This window comes from Cucumis melo, chromosome 4 (assembly GCF_025177605.1).
Source record: "Cucumis melo cultivar AY chromosome 4, USDA_Cmelo_AY_1.0, whole genome shotgun sequence".
Lineage (NCBI taxonomy): Eukaryota > Viridiplantae > Streptophyta > Magnoliopsida > Cucurbitales > Cucurbitaceae > Cucumis > Cucumis melo.
This window is the reverse complement of record NC_066860.1, coordinates 6,750,789-6,766,747: the sequence shown is the minus strand read 5'-3', so window position 1 is coordinate 6,766,747 and position 15,959 is coordinate 6,750,789. Positions and strand designations below refer to the sequence as shown.

The window sequence follows — 15,959 nt, the reverse complement described above, 5'->3', positions numbered from 1 at the left end:
GATAAAACTTTCGAGGACGAAAGTTCCTTAAGGAGGGAAGAATGTAACGCCCCAAATTTTTTGAGGTAAATTTTATCATTTTATGTAAATTTTCGGGAATTTAAAATTTTGGTGTAAATTCTTGGTTGGTTTTGAAGAGGGAAGAAAAAGAAATTGAGGGAGATGAATTTCTTTAAATTTAATATAGTGTAAATTAATATAATAATAATATAATATCAATTATATTATTATTATTATTAAATATTATTATTATTATTATTATTATTATTATTATTTAATATATATATATATATATATATATTTTTTCAAAACCCTAGACACGCGCCCTCCCCCCCCCCCCGCTCCTTCTTCTTCATCGTCTTTAGCCCTTCACGAAGTCGACGTCGTCGCCGTCTCTCCATCCATTTCTCTTCAGCACGCGTCCCGTCGCCGTCCCCGTCTCTGACTTCGTCTCTGTCTCTGTGGCTGTTTGCCTCGCAACACCGCCGACCGCAGCCGTCTCTGTTCTCCATCTGAGCCCGATTAGCCACCGACGGAATCCCTGAATCGGTCATCCGACCGTCTGCAACCGACGCCCTCTCCCTCCCTCTTCGTCTCTGCCACCTCCGACGGTTTCTCTCTCCTCATCCCGTGTACCCGACGCAGCCCAGAACACCGAGGTGAGCTGCTCACTTCCCCATCAACGTCCCTCATTCAGCCGTTGTCGAGTGGAGCAAAGAACCGTACCCGAGCCGCGACTCCAAGCCGACCCGAGCCGCTAATCCAAACAAAGTCGAGCCGCGAGCCGTGAGCTAAGCCAAACCGAGTCGAGCCGTGAGCCGCGAGCTAAGCCAAGCCGAGCCGAGCAGTGATACAAGCCGAGCCGAGCTGCGATCCAAGCCGAGCCGAGCTGCGATCAAAATCGAGCTGCAAGCTGATCCAAGCCGAACAGAGCCGCGAACTAACCAACCCAAGCCGCAAGCCGAGCCGAGCCGATCACCGCCAAGCCAAGTCGAGCTCCCTGTTCACCGAACCACCTAAGCCTTCTTTCCTCTACTTCGGGTCACGGTGAGTCTTCGGTAAGGATTATTTTGGTGAGTTTCCTATTGTTGTTATAACCGATTCAAGTGTAGATTTTGGAGTAAGACATGGTCCTACCTTTCGTTCCTTGAAGGTATTAGGGAGTTGACACTCAAGTTCTCAGGTTCGGCAGCACGCTTGATTGGAGATAGCTCTTCTTTACTCGAGTAAGTCAATGGATGTTGCTTGGGACCATTTAAAAATGACTTTTACTAGTGTCATCGTTTAAACCCTTGTGATTTCGTTTAGGTGGATTCGTTGGGCGTGGACTCGATCAAGGGGCATAACCAAGTGTCAGGTAAGGGATTTCTTACTACTGGACCTCGGATCGAGGCTGGAAACGTAGTAATCCACAGGGGATTATACGTTAGTAACTTTACTGAATGAATTGACGCATGTTTGACTAATACATATCACTTATATGCTCTTGTCTGATTAAAGGTAGCGCGACCGCTAGTTGTAGCTTGTGTGCCATCGTTTGTAAAGAGTTGTTTACGGATAGACACCGATGCCCGAATGTTCTGTGTATTTTAGTTGTATTGGTGGGCTACGTTGTGAACTGGAATTATGTGTCGGTGGACTTTAAAGTCTTAATGTTAGGTATGTGGTGGTCTATTGTCCGGATATTGGTTATGGAGTTATGTCGTGGAAGGACTAAGAGTTCGATTATGATTTGACTAGTTGACTGGATCTAAAGAATGTCACAATGATGTGTGAATTGGATATGTATATAGCAACTGAGGATATAGTTGTTTAAACCTATACTGTCTGACTGACGAAGCCTCTGACGAAATTGTTAGTATGAACGTTGTCGGAGTGTGACTGTTGTAGACGGTTTAGTATGGACTGAGTGGTAACGGTTAGCTTCATCTATGGGGTGGTGTACCTTATTGATATGTGTATCCTTCGGGATCACTAGATTGATATGTGCATCCTTCGGGATCACTAGACTGATATGTGCATCCTTCGAGATCACTAGACTGATAGGTGCATCCTTCGGGATCACTAGACTGATACGTGTATCCTTCGGGATCACTAGACTAATACGTGCATCCTTTCGGATCACGAGACTGATGTGTGCATTCTACGGAACCACTAGACTGTTTATGTAGGGTACCCCTAAATAAGAAGTTAACTGTCATTCCCTAACGGGCCCAGTATGGGTCCCTTTTTGGGTATATCGTATACTCACCCTTTTTCCTCTTTATCTTTTCAGATAAGGATACAGCGAGGGGTAGACCGATGAGGGACAAGAAGGATGCGTGAAGGTCATATGGACGCGTCTGGTTTTCTTTATGCTTTTGTTGATGTATTTATGTTACTCGTTATTTTCATTGTCAGATCGAGTCACGGTTAGAATATTTGGTTTATGATTTTGTGTTTGATGATTTGAGCATTGTATTTTGGAACTCTCGTGAATGTGATTTAAAATAGGGCCCGAAACTATTTTTTTGTAATATTTTAAAACGTTTTTAATGAATCGTAACCAGTCCTTTATGTGTGCGTGTTTTGTGGTCGAGTCTTAGCACTGAATAGTGACCTCAGCTTAGTCCGGAAAGTTGGGTCGTTACATATGTTTTATGTTAAAGTTTTCATGTTTGATGAATGAATGCTTTGTATATGAGTAAACGACTAGTCTTATTCTTATCAAGGAGCTAGCTATTATGTGCATATAATGATTAAAGACAACCATGTAGAAAATGACTATGTATATGGCAATGTGGAGCTGGCCAATGCGTGAAAGGAGTCGATTAAGCCAGCAGCTAGAGAAACGAGAAATAAACCATGAAATACTCTAGTGATAGTTTCGACTAGCAACACGAATACCTTCTTTTCATAAGTTATACCGAAACCCACAAGTTTCGTAGTATATATATATATTTCTTCAAGAATAATTTCAAAAAGTTACCGATACAAGATTCCTAAAATAAAGGAATATCTTTTATCTTTCTGAAATTAAATATCTCATTAAATTGTTTTTGACAAAATTCCAACACAAATGAAGTGGAAGATAGAACAATTGTTAGTTATGTAATAACATATAGCATTATGTAACATCAGTTATGAAGGATCGAAAAGTGACACTATGACCCTAATAACATAAAGCATTAACTAATATTGGTTATGAAATCACATCTTTTTTTTTTAAATAAGGAGATGAAAAGTTAACCAAGTGTAGCTTCTATCTTGTTAAATATGAAAATGACCAAAAACATTAAATCTATGTGAATGACAAAATTGCCACTAAAGCAAGACTAAAACATAGTTGTAATAAAATGATAAAACATCCACCAAAATCATATTTCTTTTGAGATTATGAAATTATAAATGTGAAATCATAATTTTTTTAATGATTTTGTACGTAAAAAATTAAAGAAAAGACTTCAATATTTCTTGCTTTACACATTTTATTACGTTTACGTATACTTAATAAATTCCAACAATATTTATTTTGTTTAACAAAATCAAAATATAAGTCACTCAAGCCATTTCATTAATAGAACAATTTTAATAAAAAAAAAATAGATGAAGAAAAAAACATGAGAAAGATTCACATAGTTACATTAAAAAAATATTCCCAATATGACATGATTTCAACATAAAGAGTAGAGAAATGTGTACATATAGCATTCCTATTGTGTATTAAGAAAGATTCACATATGTGCATATCAACCACAAAGTTGGTGGTTCATGTTTCCCTCAGTTCAGTTGTGTACTAAAAACAAACCTATAAATGAAGGAATATACACAAGTATACTATTATATATAAAAAATAGACAACAAAATAAAGAAAGAAAAAAAATTAGAAGATAATAGAAAAGCATGATTTGATTTCTTTTTCACCCTTACCATTTTGTTGTAACTTGTGAACATGAATGAATTATTAGATAAAAGGACATTAGGCCCCACAGGGATATCCTAATGCTTGACAAGACGCGAGATATTATTAGATAAAACATTAGAAGTTACATAGGGTTAGAGGGAAGCCCTTAGTTTTAAATTACAAAGAGCATTGAAATTGAGAGCCAGTGCAGGGAGAATAATTTTTAGAAATACTTCACCATAAACCATTATAGTTGCAAGCATTTCCCAAAGTCCTTTTAATAAATTCAGTTTGTAGTTGCTTGCAAAAATCATTCCATTTCTTTTGGTCCATAGGCACCATAGGATTGCGACAATAGCAGTGAAGGTGATGACATTTCGCATATTTTGGGCTTCAAGCGACTGAGAGAAATGCAAAGTGAATTTATGCCATCTGTGGGCATTTGATGATTCAATTTCTGTTGAAGGTTATCCCAAAGAAACATGGTCGATTTGGAATGAAGGAAGAGGTGGTTGGAACTCTCACTACTCTTATTACAAAGAACACACCAATTAGGATTTAGGTAATAGCTCGCCAGCTTGCGTTGTAGAGTTTCCATGGTGTCTAAGCCTTTGTGAAGCAAAGACCACATGAAAAATTTGCATTTTTTTTATGCTTGATTTCCAAATGTTGGCAAAAGAGAAAGGATATGTAGTATTACTCTTTGACGAGGAAGAATCTGCAGATCATTTTTTAAGAAAGCAATTGTGAAAATCATGTTGCTTTCCAATTTTCAGGTTGGTTTGCTGATACCTTTGTCTTCACGAGGAACTGGTAGGTTGTTTTTTATTTGATTCCATAAGGAAGTTTCGCTATCATTCATGTTTCTTCTAGTATTTATGTTCCAACTATTGACCGTAGAATTCCAAGCTTTTTTAATAGTTTGATCTTTAGATAGAGATAGGGCAAAAAGTCTTGCGTATTTTATGGAAAGGGGACCCTCTTGACTCCAATCAAAATGCCAAAAGGAGATTTTCTCACCATTGTTGATTTCCCAAGCTTGTTTGTTTTCAAACCATGCGAGGCTCTTGGTAATAGATCTCCATGGTCCTCAATTCGTACTGAATTTTTCTTTTATAGGGATAGAATCCACAAAGCTTCGTTGGTATTTAACTTTAATAATCTTTCCCAAAAGAGCATAAGGTTCCATATGGAAGCGCGAAAGCCGTTTCATGAGCAGGGAGAAGTTTGTTTCTTTAAGCCTTGAAATGCCTAAGCCACCTTCTTCTTTTGGCTTAGTGATTTTGGACCATTTGATAAGGTGAGAGCCTCTATCTCCAATATTATATTTCCAAAGAAAGTTCCTCCATGACTTCTCTATATTTTTCTAAATCGAATTAGAGGCTTTGAAAACAGAGAGTTGGTACGTAAGGGAGGCTGCAAAGGGTTGAATTGATTAGGGTGAGTTTTCCTCCTTTCGAGATAAAAATCCTCAGAGTTAGGATTATCCCCAAGATGGACTCCTAAATAGGATCAAGGAAACTCTTGTATAGGGATATTCCTAAGTTTTGAGCAATGTCTTTGGCATGGATGTTAGACACATTTATAGACAAATCAAAGATTTGGCTAAATTGATATTCATCCCAAAGGCCTTTTCAAAAAGTTTGATAGCCATGTAGAGGTTTTTGAGGAAGGAATTATTGTCATCGATGAAATGGAGAATATCATCAGCGAAGAGGATGTGTGAGAGCTTGCAATCGTTGTTGAAGGAGACCCCTCTTATAGAACCATTGTCCTCTAGATGCTTTAGCAGTCTACTAAAGTAGTCCATTGCAATGAAAAAAAGAAAGGGAGAGATAGGGTCCCCTTGTCTTAGCACTCTCTATGCTTGAATTTTTCCTTGAGGGTTACCATTGATAATAATAAAGTAATTGACAGTACTGATGCAGGCCTTGATCCAATTCTTCCAGGTACTCAGATAGTTTTTTACTATTAACATATAATCCATAAAGTCCCAATTGAGCTTATCAAACGCTTTTTAAATGTCAAGTTTCAAAATGAAACCTTTTGTTTAGCTAGCTTTCCATAAATCAATTGCTTCATTGGTCATTAGTATAGCATCTGTGATTTGCCTCCCTTTGACAATAGCAAGTTGATTTTCAGATACTGTTGAAAAAATAGTAGGTTTCAATCAGTTGGCCAAAGTTTTGACAATGATTTTATAAAGAGAAGTCGTAAGGCTTGTAGCTCTGAAGTCCTTTGGATTTGTGTAGTCTTTCCTTTTGGCAATGAGAGCAATGAAAGTGTTGTTCATGTTTTTGTTGATAATTCCTTTTTCATGGAATTCTCTGAAAACATCCAATATATCACCTTTGAGGATATTCCAGAACTTTTTATAGAATAGCAGAGGGAAACCATCTGGACCCAGGACTTTATTACTCTCAAAGGATTTGATAACTAAAGAGATCTCATCTTCATTGAAAGGAGCATAGATAGTTGAGCTTTTAGTATTTGGAATTAGATGCCAATCAAGGTTCTCAATGGAAATGCTTTCAGATATTATCATCCTTAAATAATCTGTTGAAATGGCTGATGAAAGCACTTGCTATTGCCCCTTTTGAGTCTTGCAGGGAGCCATCATCATCTACGATTTTAGAGATGAAATTTCTTTTTTGTTTAGCTGTGCAGACTCTGTGAAAGAAAGATGTATTTTCATTTCCATCTTTTATCCATAGTTTCTTTGCCCTTTGTGACCAAAACTGAGCTTATTTCAAGGAGATTTGACTTGTTTCATTTTTTTAGAGAGTCTTTTATTACTTTCTTTTATATCCATGTCATTATTGTCATTTATTTTTTTTTATCAATTGAAGTAATCTCTTGAGTGATTGACTCTTTGGAAGCTCTTAGGAAGCACGATTTTTTAGCTTGCCACAATCTAATGTCTTTTGAGAGGGAACTAAGTCTTTGAATGAACGAGAAGCCTGGATAACCTTCACTTTTGGTGTTAGTCCACCATCTTTCAACATTTCTGATGAACTCTGGATCATGGATGGAGCTTGTGTTGAACCTAAAAGGAGATGGACCTCGATTTGATTTTACCATCTTCAAGGATTAGGGGATAATGATCAGATGTAGTTCTAGGAAGTGTTCTTGAAGAGTGATTGTTAAAAAGGAGCTTCCATGATGTATTGTGGAGGAATCTATCAATACGGGATAGTGTTGGATGTGCTCTAAGGTTTGACCATGTATACTTGTTGTTGATGGGGACGGGGGGTCTATCATGTTATTTGTGTCAATGAATCTTTCAAACATTTTCATGTTGTGTTTTGCTGGGTTGATAGTCGTTCATTGTAGTCTCCCCCAATTAACCAAGGAAAGGAATTCAACGATTGCAAATTTTGGAGATCATTTCATTAATTCAGGCCTTTCTCTTCTTTTTATAGGCCCGTACAATGCAGCTAGCCACCAATCTTTGTTACTATTTGAGAGGAAGTTAACATAAATGTTGAAGTTTCCTTCCATATGATTCAAGAGGCCGTGTTTTAGGTTATCCCACAGAATGAGAATTCCTCCTGAATTACCCTTAGAATTTTTAGCAATCTATTTGATACTAATAGGTGACCAAAGAGATTTGATTACTTTTTTGCTCACTGCTTTGAGTTCGGTTTCGGTTAGCATCATAAAGTCAGAAGAATATGAAATTATTACATTTTTTATAATGGTTGTTTTGGAGGGATAGCCTAAACCTCTGGCATTACAAGATAAAAATTTATTTTACACTAAAAGTTCCCAAGGCCCCGTTGCCCATTAAGCTCTCATCTATCCCATCTGTTCTAATAAGCTCTTATGTTGAAGTACTTGGATCAAATTGGAGTTGCTTGGAGTGAGTTTCAGACCACTCTCCTTGAGCCAAGGAACCAACTGATTGTTGAAGTCAGAGGAATCTTTTTCCTTCACTTCTTTCTTCTTATAAGATCGATGCTTTATTTTCTTTATATTTTTGGCTTTTTTCTTTCAAGTTCAAGTGAAGTGGTCTTCATTTATGGAGTTTCCTGAATGACTTCAATGTTTGAGAAGTATATAACTTCCGCATTATCAGAGCTAAAAGTATCTTCAAATGTGGTAGATCTCCATTGATCCACTATCAATGAGAGGCCTTTATTTTCAGCTTCACTTCCTGTTGCTAAGATTTGTAATGGCTGGATATTTAGCTCAATATTTTAATTGGATTTTACCCTATATTCAATTAATGAGGCTTTTCTTTTGCTTCCTTTCTCTCCGCTGACTTTTTTGTTTTTTCTCAGGTTTTGTTTTGATGGGAGACCGTCTGGATGAGGAATTTTTGGGATTGTAGTAATTGGTTTTATTCCTCAGTGAGTTAAAAGACACTTTTATTTTTGAATTAGGCTTCATTAATGAAGTATCTTTTTCCTTATATATGCCATCCTTTTTTTCCCTTAATCCAATGCCTCATCATTGAGTATCTTCAAAGGCCCCAAATTCACCGCATCCATGGCTTCTTCATTCAATGCTTTCAAATTTTGTTTATCTTCCGTTGAGAATGGGGCTCCCTTGTCTCTAATGGTAATGATGGACTTTAATGAAACTATCTTTTTCCATTTATTGTCTTTTCGGCTGTTAAATTCAAAAATTTCAGTGAGGTTGCCTTATTTCCGTCGAAGAAGAATTGTTCTGATTCCAGGTTGAATTCATCAGAGGCTGCTGTTGCTTGTCTTTTGAATGTTCCATGAAGATGAACATCCCTTTCAGTGAGCCATTAGAGCCCATCAAAATGAACTATGATTTATATGATGAATTTGTTTCCTTCCTTATCAAAGATTTTGATATTTGCAGCCAAAAAACCAGAGTAATTGTACCTTAATTTTACTCTTGCTTCGATTAGATTGTTACCTTCTTTTGTTTCTTCCCCAATTTTGATAATCCTCCACAGGCCTTGCCAATTTATTGAAACGTTGAGATGTTCTACATATGAAGTGGGATTCCTCTGAATTTGGTCCACCCTCCCTAACATGGGATTAGTTTTGGGGAGGCATGTAGAGAGTGGGACCATCTATTGATTTTGACAAAGTGTTTCCCAACTGTTGACCATCCCCTATTTTGACATAGCAAGTTGACTAGAACAGCTTCTCTGAAGTTGATTATAGCATTTTCAGAGTGTAACTGCGTGTAAGTGAGCACTTCTGTTTGCTTTTTAAAGTTGCTCATTATCTTTTGCCAGTCATCATGAAAAAAATGCCTTACCAGAATTACTCATTGTCTAGCTTTAGTGGGGATTTGATAACAGGGGAGCTAGTAACCGATGCATGGCTTGCATTGATTGAATTTCCCTATGAAACTGCTCTTACATAGGATCTCTTACTGTAGTCAATGTTTAAACGGTGCATCAAAATCTGTGGGAATATCTGATACATGTGACCCTTGAAACTACTGCATGCTCAAAGAAATGACTTTAGGGACAGTACCAACTGCATCAATGGGAGTCAGTACGGACGGGTGTTGAGATACAAGAAAGTTTTTTAGGTGTCATGGAAAACATATGGGAATTTGAATACCAAAGGTGTCAACATATCTCAATAGATGATTAAAAAAACAAAGTCCCCCACATTCACCCGATCCCCATTACCAACAAGATAGATAAAATGTCCTAGATAAGTATAAAGTGTAGATGCATGAGTAGAAGGAATCCAATTCGAGATACCTATCTTGTGCAGGGTGACATATTTGATGGTCAACGATGCAATAAATGCTTGCCACTTGTTGAAAGAACACATCCCTTTCACCAAGCTTACTATTTGTGTGTGTTCCCCTTTGTATGGAGAAATTATACTTATTCCCTTATGGAGAAATTATACTTATTCCCTTATATACCTCAAATATTTGGGTTTCTCTATATATGGATGTCATTGAATGTGCTAAAGCTCTTTCTCCCACCTTTTAAGCTTTCTCATTGCATATTTTGTATAAACATCTCTCCAGTAGAGTGCTTCACTTATCTTGTCTCTTCAATGTTCAAAATACAGAAGTTGTGCAATAAAATGTCAATCTAATCAAAGAAGTTATGAGTAACATTCTACTACATTATTTGTCAGCCACCCATATCGATACTCATTATCGTACGACTGAGTCCAACTTTCCAAGTAAATATATTCGAAATACTCAACACACTTAGAGTTCAATTGTTTCAGCTATTTCATGCACCTTACAAACTTGCGACTTTGGTTGTTAATTACCTGTCTTAAACAATGAATCTTTCAGTTGCTTAGATTTGTATTTTGTATCGAAGTTGCTAGAAATATGAGGAAGACAATATCGATGGTATACTAGAGGTTCACTCCAACCTATCTCTTCATATGGAAGAAAGAATGCCATTATGCCTATCAGAGATCAAGCAAGTACCATCTCGATTGGTAACGTATTCAGTGTCTAAAGAAACTATGTCCAACTGGATGTGTTTTTCCCTTCCACTATTGGAAACTCAAGAAGAAATACATGACAATTTGCATTAGTAGATAAGACAATCAACATCTCGCCTTATACTTTCCATATAGATGGGTTTGATCAATATGTGAATTAATGCCAACAATATTTGAACCATTCTATTGCAAGACCAAATGACCAGAAAACACTTCAAAAAATAGTCATACCAGGTACATCAGATGGAAGAAAATACCAGGTATATTAATGTAAACCGCTCAACTAGAATGGAAGCTTGTTATACAATTTCTCCCAATCACCAAAAACAACAATTAATACTTTTCTCTTTGCTTGCCATACTTATTTGAATTTGACATTGTACGCATATATTTTTTTAATTATTTATTGGAGCAGTGCCAGAGTAACACTAGGATCAACTCTAACCATGCTTTGAATTTCAATACTCGTGAAATTATAATCGAGCTATGAGTGATCTCGTGTTAACTCTGAATACAAACATGAGTGTTTCCCATCAAGCCTAGTAATTTCAAGCATTTTGTGTCTCTTACGCCTACTTTCACATAACCTCAAGTTATAGCCTAATTTCAATTATTTGCATCTAACATACCAAATATTTTGGTCCAATTTTACTACACTAATTTCATAGTGTTTTATCACACAATACTTTTTAATGGCCAATTGAAGATCTTTTTTATAGTCAAATAACATTTGGTTTTAAATTAAACAACAGTTGTCTATAGATACATTCCTATCTTCTAATATGGACCCTTGTTCACAAACAGAATGAGTAATGTCCCAATCTATTTGTGTAAATATCGTAGATGGTATCATTTAATTTTCATTCATTATATTTTATTTTTTCCAAATAATTCATCAACCTTTACTTCTATGTCATTGTCCCCATCATTACCCAAGTTCAAGAGTAACTAGATCTTCTGGCCGCAACAATGTATTTAATCAGCTGTTAAAGTTCGAAAAATATTAAGACCACTATTATTTCAACAATACTATGATCAACACAAAGCCTACTCACCTAATCAGTCAAAACCCAAACTTAAACAATCTAAGTTTTCATTTCAAAATATACACACACTTTTAACTTTACAAGTTTATAAATTTACATATAAATACATACTTCTATAAAACATGCATTGTCCATGTAACGACCCAACTTTTTATACTAAGCTGAGGTCATTACTACCTAAAAGATGATAAAACTTTCTTAAATCCAGAAAGAAAATAACAAACTCCTTCATTTAAAATCTCAAATATTCATTAAAATCATAAATAAGCTAAAGTAAGTAGAAAAAAATCTAAAAGTAAGTTCCTAGCTCGGGCCCTATCTAGTTTTAAAACAGTAAAATAAATAAAAGTGCATAAATGCTGAAATCAAAATCTAATAACATAAGGCGTAAGCAAAGTATTCCACTATAGATGCCAGGGTCACTTCTTGTCATTCGCCAACTTTCCTCTACTCTTACCTCTACCTCTACTTGAAAAATTAAACATAAAAGAGTGAGTATAAAATATACTGAGTAAGGGACCTACTACTAGTCCCGCTAGGTGATTGTTAACTTCATATTAGAGTCCTGTAAAGTGGTACCCCTAAACTGGCACGTTCTTGAACACGCGCAATCTATGATCCCGTAGGAACATGTCTGGTCTTTGGTGAACCCAAAGAAACACCTAGAACACACTGGTCTTTAGTTAACCTTGAAAGGAACACTAAGACATTTGGGCTGTGAATGACCCCGTTGAGTCACTCATAACATATCATCTCATACTGGACTGGTGATCCTGCCAGACTATACAATCATAAAAGGTGGTGATCCCGAGGGACATTTATGTGGGTACAACTCTAATAGATAAAAAGCTAACAGTATGACCTATTCATAGCATGTAGCATAATATAACATCATAAGAATGGCATGAATATTAACCATAGCATTCATAATCATGAGATTAATAATTCATGCATAACATCAACATCAATAGTCATCATCAACGTAACTCAGTAAGAACTAACAGTCATCATAAGTATACACTAGTCATGACCACCAATGCTCATAAATCATAAACACATTATGCATATTAGCGACATTAATGCATAATCGAAAAAGTTACATGCAAACTCATACTTCAATTCAAAGGTCTAGTAGGAGAATCTCCTACCTGGAGATTAGCTTAATCCACAGAAATACACTCCTGACAGCAAAGTCAAGCTTCCTATGAAAATCCTAAACAAGGATAAAATACTAAGATGAATAACTAAATTAATAGTTGCTTAAGGATCCAAAAATCTAATTAATTCAACTTACCCAAAGTTGAGGTCGGATCCAACTCAACCTTAATTTAGGACAAAGTTCCACAGTTCACGATTTCCTACTAAAAATCTATCTAATTTAATCCAAAATTAAATATTTAGAATCCAACCTCAATATTTGTTGGGTATGCAAAAAACCCAATCAAAACATACCAAAAATAGGTTAAATAGGATTAAAACTGGGTTGGCATCTTGCTTAAGAAAAATATCTCGGGTGGTGGCTTGGAGGGGCACACACGGCTCACGACTGAAGGAAGAGAAGGCTTGGCTGGGTTCTTATGCGTGCAGCTCGGATGCTAGCTCGAGTTCACTCGAACGGCTCGACAGCTCGTATAGGCACTGCGACTCGAACTTCACATGCATGCCTTGGACTTCACGTGTGTGACTTGCGACTGACAGAACGATGAAGAATTGGTTCGACGACTAGCAGATCGATAGAAAATTTGTTCGACGGCTGATGTGGTCAGGTAGACGACTCGATCTGACGTTCGATGATGGTTGCTGTTTGGCGGACGACGCGATGGAAAACACCCAACTGCGATGGAGGAGACGCGACGGAGGTGAAGCAAAAACAGAGAGGGTTATGCGATGCTGCTTAAGGCATGACGGTCGACGATCGATAAGGGAGATTGAGGCTTCGAATGGATGAACAACGACATGCGATTGTGGTTGGAGATTGTGGCAGCGCAGCGTGAGTGAGGGGTGGCTAGGGTTTTCTTGAAGTTTGATATTAGGGTTCTTAGGGTTGCTTGAAGAAGGGGATGATGAATAGTAAAAGCACGCACTAGGAGGCGCCAAATAACCAACTCCTTCTCTCTCTTCATTTAAAACACACAAAAATCTTCTTTTTATCTTCCCAAAATAATATATTCATAAATAATCGTATTATCTTCGTAATATAATTATTTTAACTTCAATTTCAATTAATTACATAACCATAACTATAGTTAATCAAATTTCCTTTACATACAATTCCACCAACCACAGTTTTACTTAAACAACCAATTCCAATCATTAATCCAAAATCAATTAATTAGATATTTTCCTAGCGCATTTAATTAATTCTAATTTTTACAAATCAAAGATTCCCAACAATTAAATCAATATTACGCAAAATAATTTCAACATTTGTCAAAATTAAACTTAAGATAATTAAAAATAAATTATCTTAATTTGGGGCGTTACAATCTTCCCTCCTTTGAGAAACTTTCGTCCTCGAAAGTTATAATCCTCGAACAGCTCGAGATACTAAGCTCTCATGTCTTCTTCTGTCTCCCATATGGCCTCTTCAGCTTCGTGGTTTCGCCAAAGAACTTTAACCAGCGCAATCCATATATTACGAAGCATCTTGACCTCTCTTGTCAAAATCTCAACGGGTTGCTCCTCATAGCTCAGGTTCTCATTAATGTGCAATGGCTCAAAGTCAACTACATGTGTCAGGTCCGCTACATACTTCCTCAACATAGAGACATGAACTACATCATGAACTGCAGAGAAAGCTAGAGGCAATGCCAAACGATAAGCTATGGGACTAATTCTCTCAAGTATCTCAAATGGCCCTACAAAACGCGAACTTTGACTTTCCCTTCTTCTCAAACCTCAAAACATCCTTACACCGTTCATCAGCGTAACTCTTCTGTCTGCTCTGCGTTGTCAACGTACGAGTCCTAATCTTTTGTATGGCTGTATTGGTGGTCTGAACTAACTCAGAGCCTAACATTTTCTGCTCACCAACCTCACCCCAACGAACAGAAGATCTACAACACCTTCCATACAGAGCCTCAAACGGTGTCATGCCAATGGTAGCCTAATAATTGTTATTATAGGCAAACTCCATCAAATGCAAATGAGAGTCCCAACTCCCTGAAAACTCCAACATGCAAGTTCGCAGCATATCTTTCAAAATTTGGTTCAACCTCTCTATTTTACCATCAGTCTGAAGATGAAAGACTGTGCCGAAATCTAACCTCGTGCCCAAAACAAGCTGAAGCCCTTTCCAAAACTTTGAAGCGAAACGAGCATCTCTGTAAAAAATGATAGATACTGGCACTCCATGTAGTCTTACTATCTTCGTCATATATAACATTCCCCACCAACTCCTTATCTCTCTTCATTTAAAACATACTAAAATCTTCTTTTTATCTTCCCAAAACAATATATTCCTTAATAATTATATTATCTTCGTAATATAATTATTTTAACTTCAATTTCAATTAATTACATAACCATAACTATAATTAATCAGAATTCCTCTACATATAATTCCACCGACCACACTTTTACTTAAACAACCAATTCCAATCATTAATCCAAAATCAATTAATTAGATATTTTCCCAAAGCATCTAACTAATTATAGTTTCTACAAATCAAATATTTCCAACAAATAAATCAATAAAACTCAAAATAATTTCAACAATTGTCAAAATTAAACTTAAGATAATTAATAATAAATTACCATAATTTGGGGCGTTACAGTCTAAATATGCAATGTTCAATTTATGAAACAAAAATGCAAAACTATAAAATGAAATAATCACACAATTTACATATCAATAATACTATGAATTTAAGCCATAAAATTCACATATGAATACATTAATATTTAAACCCTAAAATATACATCAACCCATAGAATCAAACAATTACTTTTTCACAATATATACAAAATTATACACATAACCTAATAGTGGATCGGGTACGCGCTTTCACTATATTATTTTGACAATGTTTTACAAAATAACACTAGTTCATCGGCAAGATTAGCATATCCCTTACGAGACATGTGGTGATTGTGTACGCATTTCGACCTGATTTCCCTTTGAATACAACTATAATCTTGTACAACGCATTAGTTTGTAGGTAGATATCAAAACAAAATTATTTACCTCCCATTCTCCACTTAGTCTAGCAACCACAAACGATTCCCAATCTTCTTGATTTATATGAGAATAGATTTTGGGAGAAAACTGCAAGAGTGATGGTTGACCCTTAAACGGAAGTATATACTTCTGAGTTAACGTGGTCTTGAAAGTTCGAAACTTTCTTGATGCAGACATAAGTATAGAATGTTTAGCATTCAGTTGTAAATTGAACGACATCTACACAAAAAAGAAAAGAAAAGTGTATTTAAACTAATAGTCTAAAGCAAATTACATTATATGAAAAACATAATAATAGAACTCATACCGATATACAATCATAGATTTTATCTTTCAGCTCATTCGAAACTTCTTTCCAAGAGTTGTATGTGGTAGGAATCTGTTGCCAAACGCACACACAAATGTGACTTTGCATTTTCTTAGACGTGGCTCCAACA

At 36.2% G+C, this 15,959-nt stretch overlaps 1 long non-coding RNA gene across 1 annotated transcript; it reads left to right on the top strand.

Annotated features, from left to right (window-relative positions):
- The first annotated feature begins 4,706 nt into the window (after positions 1–4,706).
- Positions 4,707–9,949, top strand: LOC107992106 (uncharacterized). The gene is made up of 3 exons (XR_007820011.1): positions 4,707–5,183; positions 8,167–9,049; positions 9,595–9,949. It is a non-coding gene; the product is annotated as an uncharacterized LOC107992106 (long non-coding RNA).
- The last annotated feature ends 6,010 nt before the right edge of the window (positions 9,950–15,959 follow it).